A 13345-nucleotide genomic window follows, 5' to 3' on the forward strand; every position below is an offset into this window, starting at 1 on the left:
GTGCATGTGCCCCTTCAGATCACTACATTTGTATCTTGGGGGTAAATACCCAGTAGTGCAATTGCATTGTTCAGGTTATAGTGCCCCTTTCTGCTATGTAAATGTATTTTGTATTTTGCTATGTAAATGTCCTTTAGTGGTAGCCCTATGCTTAAATGAATTGAATGCATACAGCTCTGGGTGTGGTATCCTTGTGCTCTACTTTCAGTGATTTTGAGAAACAATAACCCACTAACTTGGCACAGTCATTCATGGTCTCTAATACTTAGGGTCTAAAACTCTGTAAACCACCATCATTCATCACTAAAAAAACTCTTGAGTGCCTTTTAGTGCTAGACATGGTCGAACTCTAAAAAATTGGTGTTAAATAACCTAGAATCCCTGCCCCTCCAGAAGTGAAAGCAGCCAAAATATATGAAATTCCTTGTGTGTTATTATTTCCTTATCCCCTGTGTCCATCCTAAGGTCTGGTATCTCACAGGCCCTCAATCCATACTTGTTTAATTAAGGGGCCTTTATGTGCCAGACACCGTGGTAAGTGCTTTAAAAGTTATATCTCATTTTATCTCGACAACAAACCTATGAGGTAGGCATTTATTGTCTCTGCTTATAGTTGAGGAAACTGAGTCTCAGTAAAGAATATCCCAAAGTTATACAACAGGATTTCACAGTAAAGCTCATTCTTGTTTCATGACCCCCCGGCCTGGGTCATAAATTTATGCTGGGAGTGATGGAGGAAAGGGGCACCTGAACTATTGCTTATAATACTTGGGTGAGTAATACAATAGTGTATGTATAGTCTGAGGCTAAAGGGTTGCTGGGTGTGGCGCCTCCACTCTGTGATTTTGCTGCTTTCTGTCATCCAGCGAGCTCTTTCTCTTCTCTGAGCCTCAGTTTCTTATCTATAAAATGGGACTAACAGAGGAAGGATTAAGTGAAGAAACTCGGGTAAACATAATGCCTGCCGCAAGTGCTCAGGAAAGAGTAGACATTACTCGTGTTTTTGCAAGGTGCTTGGAATGCTCAAAGGAGGGAATTCTTTGTCCCCTGGGGAGGGAATTCTTTGTCCCCTGGATTTTCAGGACACTTGTGCTTGGGCTCTGCTAGACGCATAGGAATTCATCAGGAGAGAGGTAGATGGAGTCTTGGCCGAAAGAGGAACGTGAATCATAAGACCGAAGACCTCGCCTAGATGCACTGTATTTGCATTCCCCTCATTAACTCCCAAACCTTCCTTCCTTTGCTTGCTCGTCTCCAGAGTGTCCAAACAGGAGGATCTGTGTTTAGAAAGGCCGACTTGCAAATGGACCATTGTATCTTACTAGACCATCTTCCCCGTGAGAAGGTGAATTAGTCAGTGTCTGTACGGCTCCAAGGAAACGTAAGGGGACAGGGCTGCTTTAGGACTATTGGTCCAGGAGGCCAGGGGCCATCCCAGGCCAGCTTAAGAGCCACCCGATGGTCTGAAGAAGGAGCCTGCAGTCTGTCTGACATTCTAGAACAGTGTTCCTCAAACTTTTTCTCATTGTCCCTCTCCTTTAGACTTTTCTCTAATTGCCTCCCCATCATGACATGTTAGTACTACAGATAAACTGTGTATCTGTTATGTACTCTATGTTTATCCCTACTTCATACACATACATACACACACACACACACACACACACACACACACGGTAGATTTTTAATCCTCTCCCAAGAACCATCTGGATTGAAGCCGGCTTCAGGGAGCCTTCTCAGGTGAGCCACTGTTCTGGAGCGGACCGACACTTGAAGGCTCTAACTATTGTGCTAACAGCCACTTCCACCATGGTTCCTTCCTACTGCCCTCACTTCTCCTCTGGTTCCGGTCTCTCTCTGCTTCCCCGCCTGCCCTTTCACAGTCTAGGTTTCATATAGCAGCCCGAGTAACCTCTGACAAATGTAATCAGCTCCTGCTTCTCCCCAGCTTCCCTTTGAGCTTAGAATCACATCTGGACGTTCAGTCATGGCCCCAAAGCCTACCTGAGCTGGCTCCCATCTGCTGCCCCCCCCTCCTCCAGTCCCAGCCTATGTGTAGGGGAGTGTCTCCTGTGCATTGACCAAAGCCAATGCACAGAAAGTCACAGGTGTCTGCAGGGAGTAGCTCTCGGGGTGTGCTGATCACCACTGAGAGGGCGGGGTGGGCACTGGCAGTGGTGGCTGCAACCCCGGGAAGGCTCAGAAGAGGGGAGTGTGGAAAAACTTCCCTGAAAAAGGACAATGATGGAGCTAAGGCATGAGAGAACCATGCAAAGGAGGGCGGGAGTCACTTCTATGCCTACAGTGGGGCAGGTAGCAGGTGTGGAGCCCCGCAGTGGGACAGGGGCCCGCATGTGAGCCACTGACAGGTCACTGTGGCGAGAGTCTGAAATGAAGCTGGGGGAAAAGGTGGAGGCCCAATCCCACAGGGCCTTTTAGGCTCAGCTGAGGGCTAAAATCTGCTTAAAGAGCAAGAGAGCCACTTAGCGGTTTTGACTATGTGACTGGGCGTCAGAGGTGATGAGATCAAGTTTTTGTTTTGAAATGATTGCTCTGGTGGCCATGTGAACGGCAGGTGAACAAACACAGACCCATTTGGAGGGTGCCGAGCTGGTAGGACAGCTAACCCGTGCTGGTTTTAGCTAACGCTGAAAGGCCTGCCTCCTGGAAGCCCCTCAGTCATGGGCAAGCCCACGCGGCTGGTCGTCCCGTCCTCTGCAGTCGTTCAGGTAAGAGGTTATAGTTGTCTTAAGAAAGACGCAGGATCTTCCCGTCCCTTGACTCCCATCAGAAGTTAGAGGATCAACATCATAATTCTTTTTCTACAAAAGCCCCTTAGAATTCGCTTCCCCCAAATAATACAGACAACACAGAATGCACACGCACGCACACACACCTTAATGTGCAATTGCTTCAGGTAAGCCTGGATTATTTTTTCTATACAGGCCGGGTGGCATCATGTTTTTGACATCTCAGATCCTGGAGCCTGCCAAAGTGAAGGTTGATTTAGGTAAGAAAGTGAACTAAGTCATTGCCATACCTTGTACTTCTGCTCACTGTCGGGACACACCCTGAGCCGGGCTCCCATGCAGTCTCTCTATCCCCGCTATCCTAGTCCCAGCCTTGCTTTCCTTTCCATGTTTTTAGCCTCCCCACCGCCCCCCAGGGCCACGAAAGCTTGCTTTTTGTCCCTGCTGTATTACAGGGCACTTCAGGAGCTCTCAGTGCCCCCCGCCAATAAAGTAAACATTGTCACTCCTAGATTTCAGAACTGTGTCCTGTACCCCCTTATCTAATTCTTCCCACTTTAGCCAGCCCCCAAGAAAGAAGACCTTTGTTACTAAACCATCGAAAAGAATTGAGAAGGGGCACCTGGGTGGCTCAGTGGGTTAAGCCTCTGCCTTTGGCTCAGGTCATGATCTCAGGGTCCTGGGATTGAGCCCCTCATCTGGCTCTCTACTCAGCAGGGAGCCTGCTTCCTCCTCTCTCTCTGCCTGCCTCTCTGCCTACCTGTGATCTCTCTCTGTCAAATAAATAAATAAAATCTTTAAAAAAAAAAAGAATTGAGGAATACCACTCCTCTTCCTGGAAATAGCTCACTGGGCCCCCTCTGTGCCAGGCATGACTTTTAACACGGTACATGCATATTTACTAACATTTATAATTAAATGAATTATTCATAAGCAGACTTTTATGGAACATCCATCGTTTTCTAGTTAATTTCTCAAGCACAGGACACAGCCTGGATCAAAGCTCCTTCTTTCAAGGTGGTTATGTTCTTCAGTGTTTGGAGAGAGACCAAGAAACCAGAAGAGATATATATATATATATCTAATGTGGCAGGTGACAAGTTCAGGCTAAGGCCTGGAGAGTGACATTTGCTGTGGGCACTCTTTCATACTGAGTCACCAAGGAAGACTTTTCAGGAGGCTTCATTTAAGCAGACACCTGAAGGTGGCCAGAGACTAAGTCATCAAGATTCTGAGAGTGGTTCAGGCAAAGGGAAAAAGCAAATATATATATTTATGTATTTGGCTGATGGTGGAATCTTAGAATCACATCTTTAATTTTTCTCTCGGGCATTATTCAAAGTTTCATAAATCCATTTTCCCCTTGTTTAGTATCTTGGAATATTTAAAAACCTTTCTTTCCTTCACCTTTCACATTCCCTACTGTCACTTTCATCTGATCTTTAATGGAAATTTTGCTATTCAGTTTAGGCATAACCTGACTTTCATATTTTTTATGTTTTTCTGTCCTTGATACATGTTTTAGTGATAAAAAGCCAATTTTGTTCCTGATAATGAATTTTTGTCTGCTTTAGTTGTTGTGTTTGCTGGAAAGTAAACTCAAGTCACCATTAAACCTTACTGCCGACTACAAATAATAATGTGCTTGAATTTTCAGACAGAGGTACAGTCCGATTTAGAGCTTCTGATAATGGTACTTCAGCGCACTATTTACTCAATATCTTCCATCTGTAGGACATGTACTGTAGGGAATACAGAGATGGTGAGGATGATAATCCTTTTGCATAGGTTCTTTTGATCCAGCAGGAAAAATACACCACAGAAAGTTAATTGGTGATAGGAAGCAGGGTGTACAGAGATTCTATTCCTGGGTGATATGGATCTGAAACACATAATGCTAATTACTGATAGAACCCCCAAGTATATATGTACTATGTATAGGTCTGTCAGCTCTCATTATTGCCTATATCTGAGGCGTGAGAAATTGAGGCACATTGAGGGCACATTGTCATCTCAGATTACCATGCTAAGTGGAAGAGCTGGGATTTGAACCTAGGCAGTGTATTTCCTAAAGCTGTGCTAAGGGGTAGGAGGGAGGGACCCTCTGGCCCTCAAGACTGCGAGGCATGGAGCCCCAGCACATGTGAAAACAGATCATGGGCCCAATTAGGACAGAGTGGAATATCTGACAGACAAGGCTAAATAGATTTGAGACCCAGAGCAGGGCATGGAGACATCATAGACTGGTTTAGACTGGTAAGAGCCTGAGAAAGGCCTCGAGTTGAAGACGTTTGCCTTTGAGCATGGGCCAGGAAGGAGTGATTAAACTACCAAAGTTAGGTTCCAAATAAAGAGTTTGGATCAAAGGGAGAAAAGGCTTTGCCCCACTGTGCCCTGGGTCTCTCTCAAGTTAATCATGAATTTTCTTTTACAATAGAGGTGGAAATAATAAGCTCTGATTAATGCATTGCTTTTTCACCCATGCTGATTTTACATTCAGTGTTACTTGTTTTCAACACTTCACTTGCTTTTCTTCTAGTTCTTGTATTACTGATGAAAGTTGGGTTTTGTCTCCCTATTTATGAGTTTCTTATGCCATTTTCTTTGCCTGCTTCCACCCCTTTCTGTCCCATGGTGTCTTTTGGCTTCAGGAGTCTGGGTTCTGATCCCACGTTGTGCTCTGAATTCACTGTCTACCTAGAAAAGGAATTTGGAAAGTAGTCTCCATTTCTCTGCAGGAGGGACTGTGGAATTGCCCCATAAATAGGGAGAATCAAAAACTGTCTTATGGATGAGGACACAGAGGTACAGAGAGGTTGAGTGGCTTTCGAGAGATCACTGTTAGTGACTGGCAGAGCTGGGCTTGAGTCCAGGCCTTCTCACTCTGCATTCATTGTGTTTTCCTTGGTCTGTACTGCCTGGTGGGGAAGCCCTCTCCTGTGAAGACTGACCGGACCTGGACCAGTTACACCAGAGGGTGAGTGCTCCATCTTGTTTGACTTAAAGTAGAGAAATTAGTAAATGAATAGGCGTGTCTTCTGAATGAGACTCAGTGTCCTTGGTCAGTCCTTTAGAGGATTTTCAGAGTCTGGGCTCTGGGGACAAACCATCTGGGCTCAGATCCCAGCTTGGCCACTTACTAGTTGTGAGACCCCAGGCAAATTACTTTATCCTCTCTGTACCTCAGTTTCCTTATGGTAGAATGGGAATAATTGTAGTGCCTACCTCATAGACGTGTGTGCGCGCGCGTACGTGCGCACATGAAAATGAATGTGTTGAAACAGGTAAAGCCTTGAGGAGAGCGCCCAGCATATAGTGAGTGATCACTAAATAATAGTAATTACCTGCACTATTTAAAGACAGACTACTTAGAAACACTCTTGCTACTCATGAGTCATGTGTTAGCTGCAGGCAAAGCATTAGGATTCTGTCAGTGCTAGAAGACCTCTGACCCTACCAATACTTCTATTTAAGTGAAGCTGGCATAACGTAAATTGACTCCACAGCTTATCATTCCCTTCAACAGGGTAACCCTGAAAGTGAAAATACTCCTGGGATGACTAACGTATGTAGTCAAAAGCTCAATGACTTCTATCCGGTCATATTTCAAAAGTGAATTTTTTGAAGGACAGGGAAGAGAATGCATTACAAGTAAGAGGAAGGGAAGCACAAAGAAGCTTTTGGAAATGCCAAAGAGAAATGATCCACGTAGAGTAGTGTGGAGAAAAATGTCTAACATACATTTGGATTTTTAAATGGAATGGTTTTTTAAGAAGATTTATTTATTGGGGTGCCTGGGTTGCTCAGTGGCTAAGCATCTGCCTTTGGCTCAGGTCTTGATCCCAGGGTCCTGGGATCGAGCCCCATATTGGGCTTCCTGCTGGGCGGGAAGCCTGCTTCTCCTTCTCTCATTTCCTCGCTTGTGTTCCCTCTCTCAATGTTTCTGTCAAATAAATAAATTTTAAAAATCGTTTTAAACGATTTATTTATTTATTTATTTGGAGGGTGCAGAGGGAGAGGGAGAGAAAAAAGTCTTAAGCAGGCTCCACACCCAGTGTGTAGCCTGATGTGGGGCTCGATCTCAGGACCCTAAGATCATGGCCCGAGCTAAAATCAGGAGTTGGATGCTTAATCAACTGAGCCTCCTAAGCTCCCATAAATGCAGTGTTTTTTAAATAGAAAATGTGCCAGTGGCTTTGGTAGCAGCCCAACCAGGTTTATTTCTCTCAAGCCTCCTTCAGCAAAGTCCACTGTGTCTCAGATAACTTCTTCAACCTTCATATAAACTGCTTGTTTAGATAAAATTACATGTATGCGATTCCTTCAGAAAGCAGAAGGCATTGTGGAATTTCATGGCATTGTAGCTTCAGCTCAATTTTGACAATAGTATATATTCCAAACAGGACTGAGCCTCTCCTTTGAGGCAGATGACATATATGGATGAGGCTTTCTTGATGCTTTCGGCATCCCTGAGAGGGGAGTGCCAAGTGTCTGTGGGGGAGAAGGTGAGATCGGTATTTTCAGGGTTTCTCTGCTTTGATGTGTACTAAATTTGGACCTCAGTGGGGCCATAGCTAGCTTTTGGTTTTTGGTTTCCAGACCAGCAGATATATAGCCAGCATTGTGTGAAATGGCCCAAGCTAGGCTTTTGAGGACTCGCTTCTTTGTTTAAAAGCAAAACAAAGGGGAAGGGATATGGAAAGATAGGGGCTTCCTGCCTTCCTGAATTTCTTATAAAAGAGAAGTAATGAAAGGAGAAAACAGATGGTAAGAAAGACACTTAGGAGACAGAGGGTGTTTTCTTCCAGAATGTTAATTTCCCTCCCTAGAACTACTGCAGGAATTACCTGTGATTGAGATCCTAGCTCTTTAAGAATAATTCCTTTCTCTGAAAAGAATCTAGTTTTATTAATTAAAGCAAACATATAGTAGAAATAATTCCATCTGGAAGTTCTCCTCAGTGTTACAGTTTCCCCATTTAGCCCCATGGGTCAGCACTCTGCTTTTGAAACAAATCATGATGCAATTGAATGATGACTCTTTGCCTTTGGAAACCCCAAAGTGTATAATGTGGATTATATCTGATATATATATATCTGATTGCCCAACTATTCTATAAGTCCAAATGAGGGAAAGTCAGCCCTACGTTCAGTCCCATCATTAGTAATATTCACACAATATGGGAGTTGGGAACGTGAAAAACTATATGATATTTGTTCATTTGATCCTGTGCTCCCAAGAAGCTAGTGGCTACTGTTGGCTTAGATATACTTGTCTGATCTCCTAAGTATCAGTAGACCAAATTCTGGGTATTGTGGAATTAAATCATCTAAGTAACCAAATCAAAAAATGTTAATGATTTTTGGAATCTACTGGTTTTTTTTTAAATGAAAGTTTAATAATGTGGGATATTATGCAGAAGAACTTAAAAGAGCAAAGGGCCTTTTCCTTTCCAAGAAGAATAGGTACCAAAACGTATACAAAAAAATAATACCACCTCAGGATGGAAGTGGTTCCCAGGCCAGTCCATTCAAACACCTGGCTAGGTTAAGGGCACCTGGTAATGAGAGTGAAGAGGTTGTAGGGAGACCTGATAGGTCTGTGGAACTGGATGGATAGTGATTTTCTCAGAATCTATTGAGCAATCGTCAACATGCACTTGGAAATGTCCAACTGTAGCCAGTCTTCCAAAGAAGTCCATTTCACTGGAGCACTCTGATTTTTCCTTCTTTGGGATGAGAGACATATTTATTTGCACTGAGTTTCTTCTCTTTCTTACCCTTTTCCATGTCACTTGCTTCTTCTTCACCCTGCGTGAATTTAATAACCCAGTAGTCACTTGTTTATACATTCCAGGGATACCACATTGATAGTAGCACCTTACTGGGATGAATCTTAAGTTTTTTCCTCTTCACATGGGACTTCATCTACCTCTGAACCCCACCACTCCAGTTATTTCCTAGAGTGTAGCATCTGCTCAGAAATCTGACTTGTCCTACTACCCTCTAACCTCAGCTTCCGTGCACCTTGTCCTGGCCTTCGCAGCTGGTGCTCCCCCTCCCCCGCCATTTAAATGACACCCTGCTGAGCCTAGCAGGCTTCTGTCATGTACCTTTTTGAGCTCTTAGGGCCCTGAAAGAGATGGGGTCTGGAGAAGAACAGCCTCTCTTCCAATCCTGGCCACGCCTTCTCATCTGGGTCCTGAAGCAAGGGTTGCTTGGTTTCATAATCTTACAAAGTCTTTTATGAACACGAAGAAATTTCCTACCTTCTTTCCTCTCTCTGGGTCAGATGTTATCCCTTTTGCTCCATTGTTCCCATCTCTCTCTCTCCTCTTGTCCCCTACCCCCAGATTCCCTCCTCTCTCTAGATTTTCATAACTAACTAAGTCCCCTTCCTTCTTATTGGCTCTCCAATCCCTGAAGCTACCCCCTGTATGTTTACTCATATAATAAGCTTCTTGTCCATCAGTTTTACAAAGAGGTAGACTGGCTATTCCAGGCTGGGATCAGGTGGGTCACTCTGCTGTACAATAGCTTTCGATTACTGTTACTTCAGCTGCTCCATCATTTTTCTGTGGATTACGTGATGTTGCTCTTTTATCAGAAAAGCTCTGGCAAGCTCCTCCTCACACTTACTTAATTATTTCACTGATATGACTCGCCACCTCCATCCTATTTTCTTCCTCTTCAAGGTCACATTCTTTAATTCTCCATCCTTTGTATTTTCTCCAGCCTTATGAAAATCATTTGCTGGCTTTCTTCTAGCTGTTCTGCCCATCCTTCTTCCAGGTCACGCAGATTACAAGTGGCCTTTGCATCAAGTTCATCATGGAACCTTGAGTTTGTATGAAGGTTAACCACTTAGTAGTAAATCCTCATGTTCTACCTCTTTGTACTTCTTTGTAATGGTGTCAGATTTTCACTAAGAAGTATAAAATCTGTGAATTTAGATGTAGAATACAGGTCTCCCATTTGAATCATTGTGTGTGGGGGGGTTTTTAAAGATTTAATTTATTTATTTGAGAGAGAGAGAGAGAGAGAGAGAGAGAGAAAGCTTGAGTTGGAGGAGGGGCAGAGGGAGAAAAAAACAAGCAGACTCCCACCAAGTAGGAAGCCTGATGTGGGGCTTGATCCCAACACCCTGGGATCATGACCTGAGCTGAAGGCAGACACTTAACCGATAGAACCACCCAGGAGCCCCTGAATGATTGTGTTTTACACACTAATGCATCATAATGGCATCTAGTGATATTAACACACACTTGTATGAACAACCACATTTCTAATTCCACTTGTGAACTCAGTATTCATTGTGTACCTTTTACTGAAATGTTTTAGGATTGAATAGTAACTAGCTATGGATATGGCTATATTTGTAATATTTTGGGTCTGGCAAATTGAGACTGAAGAGAAGTAATGGGGAAATGTTGTATCCTGTCTCCCAACACCAAGATTTAAGAAAACCCCATGGATCATTTTTCCTTCATGAATAATTAAATTCTAAGAACCATTGGTTGAACTAAAATTGCATGCCTTGAAATTATTTATGTTATGAAATGTTATTTACTCAAATATTTAACATTTCAAAACATTCGTTTTAGAAGAGTGATTTGAATGCTATGGATTTTTTTTTGGCTCAAACAGGCCCCCAAAACAACCAAGTAATGTTTCTTTTGATGACGTGAGGGCCTTTAAGAAGGATTTTTTTGGTGGGGCATCCAAGGTGGCTCAGTCAGTTAAGTGTCCAACTCTTGATTTCGCCTCAGGTCATGATCTCAGGGTCGTGAGATTGAGCCCTCTGTTGGGCTCCGTACTGGGTGTGAAGCCTGCTTATGATTCTTTCTCTCCCTCCCCCCTCTTCCCCTGCCCTCCACCTCCCTCTCTTAAGAGAAAAAAAAAAAAGGATTTTCTTGGTGAATCCCAATCTCTTAATCACTCAGATTCCTCCCATATATCATGCAGTTCAAATTCACTTTAGAGAACATTGTTACTTAATCTGATGACAGGTGAACCTGATAGTGTGTTCCCTAGTGGCCTCACCTGACTCACAGATTTACTTTGCTATTTGAGAGACAGAAATTTGTGCCAATTCCAACTTTTCATAAAAGGCTATAAAAAGTTATGGAAACCCAGACCTTAGTTTCCTTCTCATTCTGCATTCTACCATCACAGATCCATTTGCTGTATTTAGTATTTACTTTTTTATTTTAAGCCATCCTTGAAACTTGCCACAGGCAATGTAAAATTTTCCTAATGTCAGAACTGTGCTGAGTCCTTTAGTTCCCAGAGGTTCCCTTGTGTGCTTCCAAGAGGGAGAGACCCACCATTCTTTACTTCAGGAATCAAAACAACAGCCATTTGCCTTCAAATTCATTTTCAATTTTTTTTGTGCATATTTTCCTTCTGTCTACCTAGCAGTTTTAGCGATCTCAAATTCTGAAGTGTTTTTTTAAATTGTTTTATGCTTTCCAAAGGAATTTTTTTATATGTTTTGAATCCTGGGAACATAAGAGAGTTCTAGAAGCAACATGATGCTGCTATAACATTATCCAGGGCAACCATCTGCAACTAAAACTTTGTCTTTTCCGTTGGTTTCATAAATGCACATACTTACCCTTCACCTTTATTCTTTCCAAGCCTACCATATGGCTAGCTGCAATTTTTTATTTCTGATACAGTAACAACCTTTTTAATGTTTTTGCCTTTTAGTTGAGATCAATTAATAGATTTTTGAGAATGAGCTTGTGAAGTCATCAGAAATGCTTTTAAAATCTTATGTAAATGATATGAAAGAACTGTTAAACATCCTCTGTGTGACATACCAAGCTGTGGAAATTGTGGATGTGATATTATTGCATAAAGTAGTGAAACTGCAAGTGGTAGTCTTATGGGGGATTCTCAGGGCAGCTCAGTTTATTAAAGGAAGTTGTGTATTGAGCCCAAGGTTTCCTTTGCTTTGGGTCTGACTGCAGCCACTATGGTTTAAAGGGTCTGTGTCTTAAAAGCTGCTGAAATTAGGGATAAAATAATTATGCTCTGTGGCTGAGACTTTCTTTTAAATTCAGATGTCAAAAAATAGAGACTAGTTAGATGTTGTTTAGAATTTCTCTTTATAGCTTCCAGCCTTCCTCCCAAGGTGGGACTAGTTTAAATGTCTGAGCAAACAGGGTTCAAAGGGTCGATACCCACAGCCTAGCTCCTGATCACAGCAGGAACTGCCTCAAAGTCAGGGTGGGGGAATGGAGAGGATTGACACTTTTTATTACATCTCCTGAGGTAGAAACTTACTGACATTCAATCATAATTCTTACTTAACTTGAGGCAAATTTAATGCTAATGTCCAATTTTAACTTTTCTTCTCTCTTCTGGGATATTTGTGGCACAAGTCTTTCTTTAGGTCCTAACAGAAATACTAAGCCAAGAGCACTAGTGTTCTTTCAGGACAAAGAAGAATTCTTAGCGGGAATTTTCCAAAAATTTTATCTTCTTTTTCTTTGCTGCCAAATGGATAATTTAAATTCTGGCTAAAGGGCACCCAGATCATGATATTACTTGCTTAACAACCATAATCTGTTAACCATTTTTTTCTGAAGGGAAGATATATAATCCTTATGTTGAGATGTTAAAGATCTCTTGAGGGTCTCCCATAACAGATTCATGATCTCTCTCTAAAGTTTTAGGAAATGCAGTGTTTTGTAGCTTTGACATGCAGACTTTTAAGACAGATTTGGATTCAAATACAGTTCTGTGACTTGATAGCTTTGTGATTTTGGACAAGCTACTTAACCTCTTTGAGCTTATATGGTTCTCACAGGTAAATGGGAAAATTACTAGTGCCCATCTCAGCCTAGGGCCTAGCACTGATTAAGAACTAATTAAGATGTTGGCCAACATCCACTTCCTCCTCCTGTTCCCATTCTTCCTCTTCCTCCTTCTCAATCAGGTATGAATCCACCAATTTTATTAACACACCTCTGTTTTTAACTTTTATGGGTTTTGACAGTCCCCAAATTATTTACCTTCCTGCCTTGTCATTGGTCAACTAAGGAAAAGGAGTGTGCCAGACAACAGTGGTGATCCCAGCTAGCTGTGCTGGAATAGACATGAACACTGGATTGAAACACAGGGCTGAGCTACTCTACCCTTTTCTTGGGAGAGCCTTGTTCAAGCATCACTGTATTTGGAGTTACTAGTACTGTGCAAAAAACATCTCAAGATGACTAACTTTTATGGCAGATTTTATGAACTGACCTCAGTTAAGATGAGTAAGGCCTTCTTTGGTCCCCATGGTAAATATGAGTTTGTGAATATCTAACACCAATGTGGTCTCCCCCAACAAGAACAGCCAAGCAAAGAGGAAGCAGTACAGAACCATTGCCTAAAAATTATAGTCCCATGTAGGATCCTGAATATTTAATCAGACATAGAAATCTTCTAAAAGTCATATTTAAGTGAGGGACCTTTACCAAGATATGACTTTGAGCCCACTCGCTTTACTCCATTGCATGTAAATTTCTATCCAACTATAATTGTTGCTATGGTATTTTTTTTCTTTAGTTTTCTTCTTTAAATAGTGATTCAGCTATAGTGAGG

The sequence above is a fragment of the Enhydra lutris genome, unplaced genomic scaffold (genome assembly GCF_002288905.1).
Source record: "Enhydra lutris kenyoni isolate GAN:26980312 unplaced genomic scaffold, ASM228890v2 scaffoldscaffold4, whole genome shotgun sequence".
NCBI lineage: Eukaryota > Metazoa > Chordata > Mammalia > Carnivora > Mustelidae > Enhydra > Enhydra lutris.